Source organism: Dermochelys coriacea, chromosome 3, assembly GCF_009764565.3.
Source record: "Dermochelys coriacea isolate rDerCor1 chromosome 3, rDerCor1.pri.v4, whole genome shotgun sequence".
Classification (NCBI taxonomy): domain Eukaryota; kingdom Metazoa; phylum Chordata; order Testudines; family Dermochelyidae; genus Dermochelys; species Dermochelys coriacea.
In genome coordinates this window covers 24,115,783-24,128,179 of record NC_050070.1, presented here as the reverse complement: position 1 = coordinate 24,128,179, position 12,397 = coordinate 24,115,783, and the positions used below count along the sequence as shown (strand labels likewise).

The window sequence follows — 12,397 nt, the reverse complement described above, 5'->3', positions numbered from 1 at the left end:
ACCTTATTTTTACTCAGTGAGAGTAAATTCCCTCTTTTCATGTTTAATTAAGCTCACATGAATTGCCTGTTTTCACCAACAAACCTATTAATTGCAGAGTTGAGATGACTGACTTGGCATGAGAGTTTGCTCTCTTAATCGTATATTCAAATACAACAAAACAACACTGAAGAAAACATGCAGGTTGGAAGATAGTGACAAAAGCAAGAAAATTCAGTGTAGTGAAATATATGCTGATATTTAAAGGACTAGTGAAAAATGCTAGCTCCCTTTTTGTTTTCAGGAGTGGTTTGTATAGAATCCACACTACCCAAGGAGTTTCTAGGCCTGTTGGTTGCAGAGATAGCACTCCCTTCAAAAGTGAATGTACAACCTTTCATAAAACCTCACTCTAATCTGGAGAAGCAGAAGCAGAGGTGTAAACCAACATCTCCCTATTTACCTCAGAGAGGAGTTAACAACAAAATGTATTTGGGATTATCTAAAAACTAACACTGTTAAGACAATAAAACAATAAGACAATCAACAAAATAGGGTCGGACGTTGCTCTGAAATCCTGTGTCAGTCTTGCCATCAATTTTCAACGAAGTCTGTTGACCTATGAGTAGGCTTGGAAGGACTAAATTTTTATCAATAGATATTGGTGAACATTGATTTCACTTTACAGAATGAAACAATATTTTGATAAAAAATGACAGTCATTTACAGTTAGGCAAAGTAAGAAAAATACTGTTTGAGAATTTCCTAGAGTTTGATTTAAGGATATTTATTTTGTATATTTTGGTATGTGATGTTGATGGTTAAATGGTCATAAAGCTTGAATTTTTTTGAATCTCAGCATTTACTGTCAATAAATAACTATTGTCTGACCCCACACATTGTCTGATTCCCTCATCATTTCCTACAACCGTGAAAAATTAAAATTGAAAAAATAAATGCTTAAAATAACCATTTATATGACCCGTCAAAATTATAATCAAAATAAAAATCAAATTCTTCCAAGCCTACCATCAGGTATTTCAGGCTGTATTTATTCCCCCTCACTCTGGATTATTTTCTACCATATGCAAAATGCACCATATATATAGCTTTTGATCTGAGGTGCTAAAGGGCTAGGGAGAGTGTCTTCCAGACCTACTGTTCATCATTAAGAAGATGCAGCAATGTCTTTCTACTCCCGTCCCTTCCAAGCTCATTCTGAATGAGTTTGGCCCACCTGTTCCTTAAAGAAATGTTACTGTCAATCTGACTAGGTTCTAAAGAGATTCGGATCCCTTCCTTCATGTATGTCATTTCCCCCTCTTATTTCCCAGTCTGTTATCCTTTGCAGCAGTTGTGGTACCTCACCCCATGCCATGGTACTTCACCTCCAGTGTTTCCAGAGTAGTAAATATGTCAAGAGATGCTATAGAGAAATAACAGCTTTCTACCTTTGGAGACTCACCAGATACCGTTTGCAGTGTCTACTCCCTTCAAGTTTGTGGCATAAGGTTAATAATATGTTGACTATCCTAGATTTGGGACAGAAATCTCAGCAGAATTTAAAGCCATGTTAATATCTGTTATACAGCATCCTGTAAAGCCAGCAGGGTCAGAATCTTAGCCGGTGTAGCTTCATATCAATGGAGCTATGGCAGTTTACATCAGCTGAAGAGCTGACCCAGTATGTCGGTAAGTAGACTAAGGAACTGGACAGATTCTCAGCTCTGCCACTAACTCACTGTGTGGCCTGTCTGTGTTCTTATAGCATGCCCAACATCTTGGGATGCATTACACCTTGAATGGTCCCTTAGAATATGTGTTAACTACTTTTGCTAAACAATCTGTTCCCCCTTCTATTTAGCTCTGACACTCTGAGTACTTTTCCTGGACCTGAAGAAGAGCTCTGTGGAGCTTGAAAGCTTGTCTCTTTCACCAACAGCAATTGGTCCAATAAAAGATGTTACCTCATCTATCTTGTCTCACCTAAAGCAAGTCACTTAACTTCTCTGGGACTCTGTTTAACAAGAGATGATTTGGGATCTAGTTATGAAAAAGTTTCCAATGTTTGGGAGTATTTGGATACAAGTTTCTAGTTTGGTACCAACACTAACTTCTGTAAAAGGCATGACATACTCACTGGAAAACACTAGGAAGGAGCAGTCACTGAGTTCACCTAAGTGCTGGGGACTACTGGTGTGTCCAGGGTGCACAGGGAATGGAGGTTCTCTGCACCCGCTCCTACTCACTCATATGAGGGCCAAGTACAATGTTTTGACTTTCTCTGAGGTGAAATACTCTTTTCCTGTAACCCTCCCTCCCTCTTCAAGTACATTTTTCCCCATGCCCCTGTATTCAAATATGTAGCTGTTTCCTAATGTGGTAATCGTACGCCCTAATTTTGTAATATGTGTCAGCACAGATAATTATGTAATTAGGCTATGTAACTGTAATGATGGAGATGTCTAAGTACCTAACAATTAAGAGCGAAAATTATGTAGCCAAAATCCTCTAAAACATTGTGAAATAAGGCCTGCAGAGTGCACCTGCAAGCACTTCAGAATACTTTCCCCTGCCCACCTGCATTACCTGTCTTTCCAGGATTAACTTCAGCCGGCTGTTTTAATCTAATAGCTGATCTCAGCAGTGCCCTTAGATAGCTGGGAGTGTTTGCAGTTTGCATCTGGAGTGCATGTGATGCAGCGCTAGTGTTACTGTTTCACAGTTTGCCCTAGCGTCTTTACATGGATGTTCAAACGGAAGGGGGAGACAATAGATCCTTGCAAGACTCCTCAGCCTGAAAGTAGAGGAGCTGACATCAATCATCTGGATGAAGCCTGGGAAGAGAACAGTTGAAACCACCTCAGTGCAATCATGCTAATCCATACCATGTCTATGAGTAGGATTCTAGAGCTGATTGTCGAGAAGGCCAGCAATGTGACTATGGAGATGAGAAAGGTGTGAATTATTGGGGTGAGCTACACATGGAAAGATGGAAAAACAGCACTCTTGTAACAGCTGCAAACTGGACATTCAGAAGCTGCCAGGGATGTAACAGGATCCCCAGGATACAAACTCTGGTAACAGAAGCAAGGGTTACCCTTTTAATCAAAGGAGCCACTGTTACCCCTGCCATCTCCTCTTGTTGCTTCCCCAATTCCAGCATTACCTTTGCCTGGTATGGGTTGAACCTTGGACTGCTAGCTGTCATCCAAGACCTTGATGTAGGAAACTGAGTGACTGCACCCTGTCCAATGCTGGACAAAGACATAGCTGAGTGTTATCAGCATACTGATAGCACTGCACCCAGAACCATCTCCCTGTATTCCCCTAGCTGCCTTGTACTGAACAGAAGGGGCCTCTGTGGCACTCCATGTTATAGGATTAAAAAATCATAGATTCCAGTATTAGGCCCTCTTAGCTTAAAACAGATAATTTTTTTAATTAAAATCAATATCCAATTTGAAGAATTGTTTAAAAAATGAAAGTAAATAGATAAAGTAGCCCTTGGCCTGAGAATTGTTAATTTTCAAAGTTAGGTACGTGGTTGGTTCCCATAAAAGTCAGTGGGAATCCTGTGACTAGAATCTCGAACAGCTCTTTCGAAGTGTATCTATTACCTGGTGTCTTAAATTTTTGAGCATTTGAAGCAAATGTTTGCTGATGTAGTATAAGTATCTTCAAATGAGAGTTTAGAATGGAAATGTTCATACATTGGTATATACAAAGGTTCTGTAGAACACTATCATAATAAAGCAACCAATCATTTTCTACTAGAGTTAAAATATACTATGTAACAAGGAAAACCTGAGGAATTTATGGTTCTAGGTTAAAACTGTAAGCAGAGTACAGGGATCGGTGGCATTACTCACATGAGTACCTGCTGCAAGATGTGTGTACTCCACACTTATTATTTTAATCTTTCCCCCATGGGAGTTTTTCTACATAACAAGAAAAAGGTCTTGTCTGAAACTGGTGTATGCAGTGGGCCTGATTTTACTTTCACAGCAGTGTTAGTGGTGTTATTCCAATGTAAAACCAGTATGTAACAGAAAGACAAATCAGACCCATTGTACTTTTTCCAGATTCTCTTTCCACTTGAGACTCCTACCTGGACCCTTAGAGAACAGCACATGCTTCGAATGTTCAGATAAAGTCTATTTGCACCTTTAAAAGACTAAGCTGCTTGTGCAGATACTGCTAGCAGCTCCATAACACTTTAGGAGGAAGTATAGTTGAAAGCAAAAAATAAGGGGGGAGGAAAAGTGGGAGAGTCCACGTAATTCAACAGTTTCCCCCCAAAGTGAAATATTTCATTGTTCTTTTTTCTCTCCTTTGCATGGAAACAACAGATGTAAAACACGTTTCATTTCTCTAAAACAGGCTCATTTTGCTGTAAGAATCACAGCATTTGTATGTGAAAATGATGACATTTTGCCTGAGACAAATGTGTGAAATTTTTCAGTTTGTTTCCAGAGTGGAAACTCTGCACATTCAGTCCCCAAACTGTGCTTTCCTGGTAAACGTGACATTTGACACTTCACCAAAATTACCCAGTTCTTGTGAAAATTATTCCTTTCGCACAACTCTCCTAAGGCGATCCTTAGGAGCGGATATTAGTTGGGAGAGTCATACAGTGATGGAGTTTCAGGCCAGAAGGGACCCCCAGATCATCTAGTCTGACCTTCTGTATATCCCAGGCCACTGCCACCACCTAGCCCCCAACAAGTGAAATAAGACCGAAGTATTACAATGCACAGGGACTAGAAATAAGATCCTGAACTCTATCCAATGGAGTATTCTGAGTTCAGTGCAGAGTGGGACTTTTCTTACCTGGATACAATGAATGCATTTATTCCAAAAATAAAGTGGTTGCCAAATAGATTTGTTGGAATAAAAGTATGTTTGTGCTTTATATGTGGGAAAAAATTGCTCAAGAACAGTTCATCCCTGTGAAAATATTACTCCTGTATTATTGCCATGATTAGATTTTGCCTTAGGGCGTCTTTCACTTTGGCAAATTATGTGTTTCAGTTTTCCATAATTGAGCCATTGTTCTTTGTTTTCCCGGAGTGGCTCCTCCCAGGGTTTTTCTTTAGTTTCATCCATTTTGGGCTTATGCCCCCACACATCAGCCACTGCAAGAGAATATTGGGCTGTGTTTCAGATTCCAGCCTGGTAGAATGTCATTAGTCTACTTACAGTATTGTGAGTTGAAGAAAGGAACGAAGGACTTAATCCTGTAAGGATCACCAATTTCAATGTGAATGGCTCATGGGAATAAGGAGTACTCAAGTGAATGAAAGTTTGCAACAAGGGGTGAGATCCTCTGCTCTGGCTCTTTTATGCCAAGTAAAAGACTGGAGCGGTATAAATATATACTCTAAAATTCCTGTGTCTGCCGAGGGGAGTATTTCCATGGGTCAGGAACTGAGGAGGATAGCCATGAGGCTGCTTTCCACGGATCCCCTCTGATGCCCTGACATGGGTGCATTCCAGAGGTGGGGCTGGGTGCAGGAGGGACATGTCAGAGTGGGGCCATTCTACATAGTCCAAGCAGCGCGACAGCCCATAGGGAAGTCCCAGGAGACTACTGTCACTTGCTTGGAAAGATCCACCCCGGAATATCCCATTGGCTTCCTGAGAATTGGAAGATCCTTGTTCAGATCCTTTCTCCACATCAATAGAGGAACCCTGGTCTCCCGTATCTCAGGTGAGTGCTGTAGGAGAAAGGGTAGGGTAGGAGAAACTGGAACAGGCATTCCTATTGGGTTCCATTCTCACAGGCTCTGCAGGTTTTCTAGTTCATCAGCCAAACATTAATTTTCTCTCATATCTGCTGAGTCAGAGCCTTTTCTAGTGCCACCAGGTCAATGCCACTCAAAATATCTACAACCAGCAGCAGCATGTTACAACCAGCAGCATGTTATTGCTGGCACCCATTGGAGAAAAGCATTTGTAGAATGGAAAACCACTGCTGATGGCACTTGATGTGTCTTTCCTTTTCCAGTGCTGTTAAAGCACCATGTCCAACCCTGGTTGTAGTGTTCAGGAATTAAGGAACTTTCAGAAGATAGCATTTGGAGAGGCAACTTGGCCAGTGGGAAGAGCACTGGACTGGGAGTCAGTTGAGGTAGGGTCTGTTCCTAGCCCTGGCACGGTCCTGATGTGTGACCTTAGTCAAGTCTCTTCACTTCACTGTTCTCTTCCCATTCTATGTCTGTCTTGTTTATTCACATTGTAAACTCTTGGCATTACTGTAATGTAAACAATCACAATAATAAAAGTGGATTTGCCTAGATAATTCCAACCCCTGTGATCTACCAGTTTGTTGTGGAGAAGTTTAAGAATATAATAAAGATTCAGTGGGAAAGAGAAAGCCTTGAAAGAAAGCCAGTATTAAGGTACATTAGAGCCCATGGGCATAGATGAAGCTCTGTTTATGAAACGACTTTGGATGGTCTTAATGCCACAACAATTTAGCAGCTGACTAGCTAGTAATTATAAACTTATGGCTGTGATGGAGAATAATACAAGAAAGCACGGTACCATTCAAGGCAGTCATTTTCAGGGAGTAAGAAAAAACAGTCTGTATTTTGCATATGCCTGGAAGGCAGATTACTTGTGTATATTGTTAAGATCTACCAGCAGTTCAGGTATCTCAGTAATCCAAATATAGGGTTTGATGCTCCTCTCCCTTCTGTTGGTTATGCACCATTGTAACTTCCTGGACTTGAGATTTACTCCAGTGTGAGGGGAGAATCAGGCCAGTGGAATTTAGTTATGTTCAATCTTTTCCTTTTCTCCTCTGGAATCCACAGTGCAGAGATGCTGGAACAATTTGTATAGGCGGGGTGCTGAGAGCCTTTGAACCAAACTGTAAATCCTGTATGTAATGGAAACCACTTCAAACCAGGGGGTGCAGCAGCACCCCCAGCACCCCTACTTACAGCATTTATGCCACATTATGCTTGTCAAAGCCCTAAGGCCTCTCATATTCCTACCTTTTAAACCCTTAATTTTTGAGGATTTACCCCACTACTGCCATCCTTATAGCTAAGGAAAACTAACTGGGACTCTTTTCAGCATTAACCTTCAGTCAGTCACAGACATATAATCACAGAAGTCCCTCCTAAGGGCTAATCAAACTATCATCTTCCTCACTCTCCAAGGTTTTTCAGTGACGTAGCCTAGCCTTTTCTGGTCGTATTTCTGATGATCTAGAAGAGGTCAGTTCAAATTCAGACATTATGTAACACTTCTATCTACTTACTTATATAGACGTTATCACCATAGTATCTAAACATCCAGGTTTTATGATTACTGGAAGTATTTCAGAGGAAAATAGTTTACAGATTATTTTTTCCCAGTGAAAGGATGCACAAGCAATCATGTGTTAATGATTTTGCTTTGAACCTATGTAGGAGATTTCATTCAAAGATTTCATTCATAATAGCTCTTTGCAAACATCCAGTAAAGACTGTTGAGGCAATCCCACACTTACCATTTATTCCTGAATTTGTTTGCTAAAAATAAAGGGCCCAGTCTTGTTCCCATTGATGTTGGTGGCCAAATGGCCTGTTGACTTCAACAGAAATAAGATCAAGCCCCAAATGGTTAAATGGACTTTACTCACATAGACAAGAGGAGAAAATAGAAGTGGAGATACATGGAAAAAATGTATGCCCATAGTAGGCTGTAAATTAGTTCCTTGGCTTAATGTTGATACATAGTAAAAAAAAAAAAAAATTTTAAAAGCTGTTTGTGACATTTTATTAGCTTTTATGATAATTACAATAATTACTTTACAAAGCACAAACCAGAAAATTCTTAATAAGACAATATGATTACAATACATAGCCAAAATAATGCTTCCTTACATTCCTCACTTTGTTATTGTGAAGCTTGATTACTTAATGTTTGTACAGCACTTTAAGATGAAAAACACTACGTAAATGCTAAGCATTGTATTTTCTAGTTGTAGCAGGCTGGAGTGTAACTGATCATCTCTTATACAATCCTTAAAAATGCAGACAGTTTTAAAACAAATTTGTTTATGTAAAATAGTACTTATTTTTATTTGTCTGTTGGGAGCTGGAACTGGGAAAAGGTGTGGTTCAATTGTAACATTACTCTGATGGGCATCCAGATGATAGTGCAACGCAAAGGGGTGAAACTCCATTGAAGTCAGTGGGCCAGCACCTATTTACACTGGTAGAGAATTTGAGCCAGAAATATTTGCTTAATCATCACATTGGGTGCTACCAAAAGGAAACATTCCTAGTGATTAGGTGATGTAGCTGATGGAAATGAATCTAAAGAATGAGCAACTAAAGCTGACAAAACATTAAATTTAGAAAGAAAAAAATCACAAATTAATTTTGTCCAATTATAATAAATAAAACCTGCCACAAAACATTGGGAATAGAAAAATCTATTACATCAACCCTTTTGCGTAATCCGGTGTTTAAGTAAAAACTTGTTAGTGTTCAGCAATGTGCGAATAAGCAAGTCTATGTAAATATTTGATGAATGGATTTGGTACTCCTGAAATGTCGCATGAGATTATCGCAGATTAGAAGGTGAAAAAAACGCACTTGTGATGACATGTTTGCCAAGCTCATGCAGTCCTCCCGCACTGATAGGGCACAACTTAATGCATGGAGGCATTCAGTGGCAGAGGCCAAGAAAGAATTAAGCGAGCACAAAGAGCGGAGGCAGGATGCGATGCTGAGGCTAATGGGGGAGCAAACGGACATGACGAAGCATCCGCTGGAGGAGCAAACGGAAATGATGAAGCGACTGTTGGAGCTGCAGGAAAGCCAACAAGAGCACAGACCCCCATTGCATCCACTGTATAATCTCTTACCCTCCTCCCCATGTTCCATAGCCTCCTCACCCAGACGCCCAAGAATGCAGGGGGGAGGCTCTGAGCACCCAGCCACTCCACTCCAGAGGATGGTCCAAGCAACAGAAGGCTGTGATTCATACAAGTTTGATTTTTAGTGTGGCTACAATAAGCAATATGGCCTTGTCCTTGCCTCCTCCCCCACCCCACCCGGGCTACCTTGTCCGTTATCTCATTTATTTTTAAATTAATAAAGAAAGAATGCATGGTTTCAAAACACTAGTTACTTTATTTCGAAGCGGGGAGGGTGGTTGGCTTACAGGGAATTAAAATCAACAAAGGTGGCAGGTTTGCATGAAGGAGAAACACACACAACTGTCACACCGAAGCCTGGCCAGTCATGAAACTGGTTTTCAAAGCCTCTCTGATGCGCAGTGCGCCTTGCTGTGCTCTTCTAATCGCCCTGGTGTCTGGCTGCTCAAAATTGGATGCCAGGCGATTTGCCTCAACCTCCCACCCCACCATGAATGTCTCCCCCTTACTCTCACAGATATTATGGAGCACACAGCAAGCAGCAAAACAATGGGAATGTTGGTTGCGATGAGGTCTGACCAAGTCAGCAAACAGAGCCAGTGAGCTTTTAAATGTCCAAAGGCACATTCTACCACCATTCTGCACTTACTCAACCTATAGTTGAACTGTTCCTTACTACTGTCCAGGCTTTATGAGCCATGGGAGCAAGGGGTAGGCTGAGGTAGGTGCGACTGCGCGGTGCTGCCGGCTGGGAGAGTAGCCTGAGGCAGAAGCCTCCAGCTCGCATGATATTCCAGGCAGGACTGAATCTCCATGAGACAAAACTTAAAGAAGAGAATGACCTGGAGTCTCTGGCTCCCATTTGGTGCTTTAAGAGGAGGATAGCCATGTCTGTCCAGGCGCCTCTGATCGACCTCACCGAGGTCTGCCAGGAGCATCCAGGAGATGTATGACAGCTATCAGGCCTACTGCACCGTGAAGGCAAGGAGCTGCTGCTGTGTAGCAATGCAGTACTGTGTCTGCCAGCAGCCCCCGCAAGACGTACGGTGCCGGTGAGCTGAGTGGGCTCCATGCTTGCTGTGGTATGGCATTTGCACGGGTAACAAACGATTGTCTGCCATTGCTTTCACGGAGGGAGGAGGGCCTGACAACATGTACTCAAAACCACCCACGACAATGTTTTTGCCCCATCAACCATTGGAAACTTAACCCAGAATTCCAATGGGCAGCAGAGACTGCAGAAACTGTGGTATAGCTACTCACAGTGCACCACTCTATAAGTCAATGCTAGCCACAGTAGTGAGGATGCACTCCGCCAACTTAATGCGCTTAGTGTGGACATACGCAATCGAATGTATAAAATCAGTTTCTAAAAATCGACTTCTATAAAATTGACCTAATTTCGTAGTGTAGACATACTTATACTCAAAAGGTAGGAAGGGAAACAGAGCTGAAATGACTTACTTAAGATCACACAGCAGTGCAGTGGCAGAGTAAGGAATAGCACCCAGGTGTTGCAGTCTGGTGCCCTATCCCCTGGACCACGCTGCTTGTCTGCCTCCCCTGTGTGCCTCAACACTGACTTAGAGGGACTGCTTCTAAGAGGAATCTCTTCTATCTTTTGAGGCTGTCCTGTTAGAGGATTTTTTTGGGCTGGAGAGACATTTTAAAAACAAATTCAGCCTCCACAACACCATGTTGATATATTTAACAGTGGCAATGAAAATATCATTTTTAATCTAAACAGCCATGCAAGATGCTAGTCCAGTCTTTTGTAGCTGGTATACTGTTTGCTTCAAAGCATGCCATTTAACAGGGCACTGGAAGTGACTCTTGTACAGCTTGCTTCCTGCATGAAAAGCAGTAACATTAAACATAAAAAATAAATCCACATTTGTTTTATATAGTGCCTTAGGCCCAAACAGCACAGGGGTATACAAAAGAGGCCAAATTAATCTCTAGCATGTCTGTAGAGTCACATCGGGTATGAATTTGACTCATTGTGTAGAATGTTTCAGTAACACAGAGTCTGCATTTTTTTGAACACCCCAAACACACACTGACTTTTGAGTGTGCGAAGAATGCAGGATTGGGGCTGAAGGTTACAATGCTGAACTTGGGCACAGTCCTCCAAGTCTCCCATCAAACCAGCACTTAAGCATATGCTTTACTTTAAGCTTGTGAGTAGTCCCTTGAAGTCACATCCTTCCTCTCTGACTTGGATCATTCAAAACTCATTAGAGGGTTTTTGGATCCTTCTGGATGCCTTAAAAATAAGACACTATATAAAGGAACTTCAGGTATAATTCAGGCTTCTGCATGGTGCAACTGGAACTATCACAGTATGGACTGAAACAAAAATCTCTGACTGTAAACAGAGGTGCAGTGACAAGACGGTTGGCTCTGGGTTCATATATACATGCACAAGTTTTGATGGCTCTGAGGTACCACACACACACAAGTTTTGATGTTTGTTTAAATATATACTGTCATTAAAAAAAGACATTAGCTGAAAACCTGGCTCTATTGAAGTCAAATGGGAGTTCTGCTATTGACTTCAATGAGGCCAAAATTTCATCCTGTCAGGCTGTCTGGAGTAGCTCACAAGCATGACTGTGAGTGCCTACCTTAGGGCAGACTGTCAAAAACAGAGCAGACACCCCAAACTGGTTGTATGTTCTATAATTAGATTTCACCAAGGCGGGAACAAATGTGAACTCCTGGATCAATATAACAGTCTTACCATGGAGTCACAGACAGTCCCCATAGACTCTCCAGTCTATCTTGTCACCCAGGCAAACTGGACTTAGTGATAAATGGTCACTTACACCAAAAAAATCACACCATATTCAGGTTGCTTCCAGTCCCAAGAAACCATCACTCACCCCTGATCAATTGGTTCTCTACAACTTAAACCAGAGTCAATGCCTGTAGCCAATCCTATAATAAACTACCTAAAAGTTTATTAACTATAAGAAAGAATTAGAGGAGTAGCCATGTTAGTCTGGATCTGTAAAAGCGGCAAAGAGTCCTGTGGCACCCCATAGACTATATAAGAAAGAAATGAGTGTTATTTACCAGTTAAAACAAGCAAACATATACACACAAATGAGTTACCATCTAGATTCTAAGAATGACGGAGTTGTAGTGATCTGTCCCAAAGTGTCTTTCAGGAGGTAACCCTTAGGGATCTCTGGCTTCTGTTTGGTTTCTCTGGCCCTGTGAGAATTCAAATAGCAAAGAGATGAAAAATCTTCACATCAACTATTTTTATTTCCATCTTCCAGCATTCATAGCAATGGGACACGGCTTTCTGCGCATACTTCTCCATGGGTGGATGGGGCAACTAACAAAGCTTTTGTCTTATAATGGCCACTTAAATTTTGATAGTCCTCCTGGATGGGTGGGGGTCGGGTGAAGTCTCATGCCTCGGTTCACAAGTTCAGAGCAAACATTTTCAAAGTTATTAATTACAATTTAAATATTTTTATAGCATGGAATACAGACATTACAAGTAGGATTAATGCAAGCAGCAAC

The 12,397-nt window shown here is 41.3% G+C and overlaps 1 protein-coding gene across 4 annotated transcripts in view; it reads left to right on the top strand.

Moving 5' to 3' along the window:
- VSNL1 (visinin like 1) overlaps positions 1 to 12,397 on the top strand; it is a 156,229-nt gene that overhangs the window by 84,386 nt on the left and 59,446 nt on the right. The gene's annotated exons all lie outside the window — the stretch shown is intronic.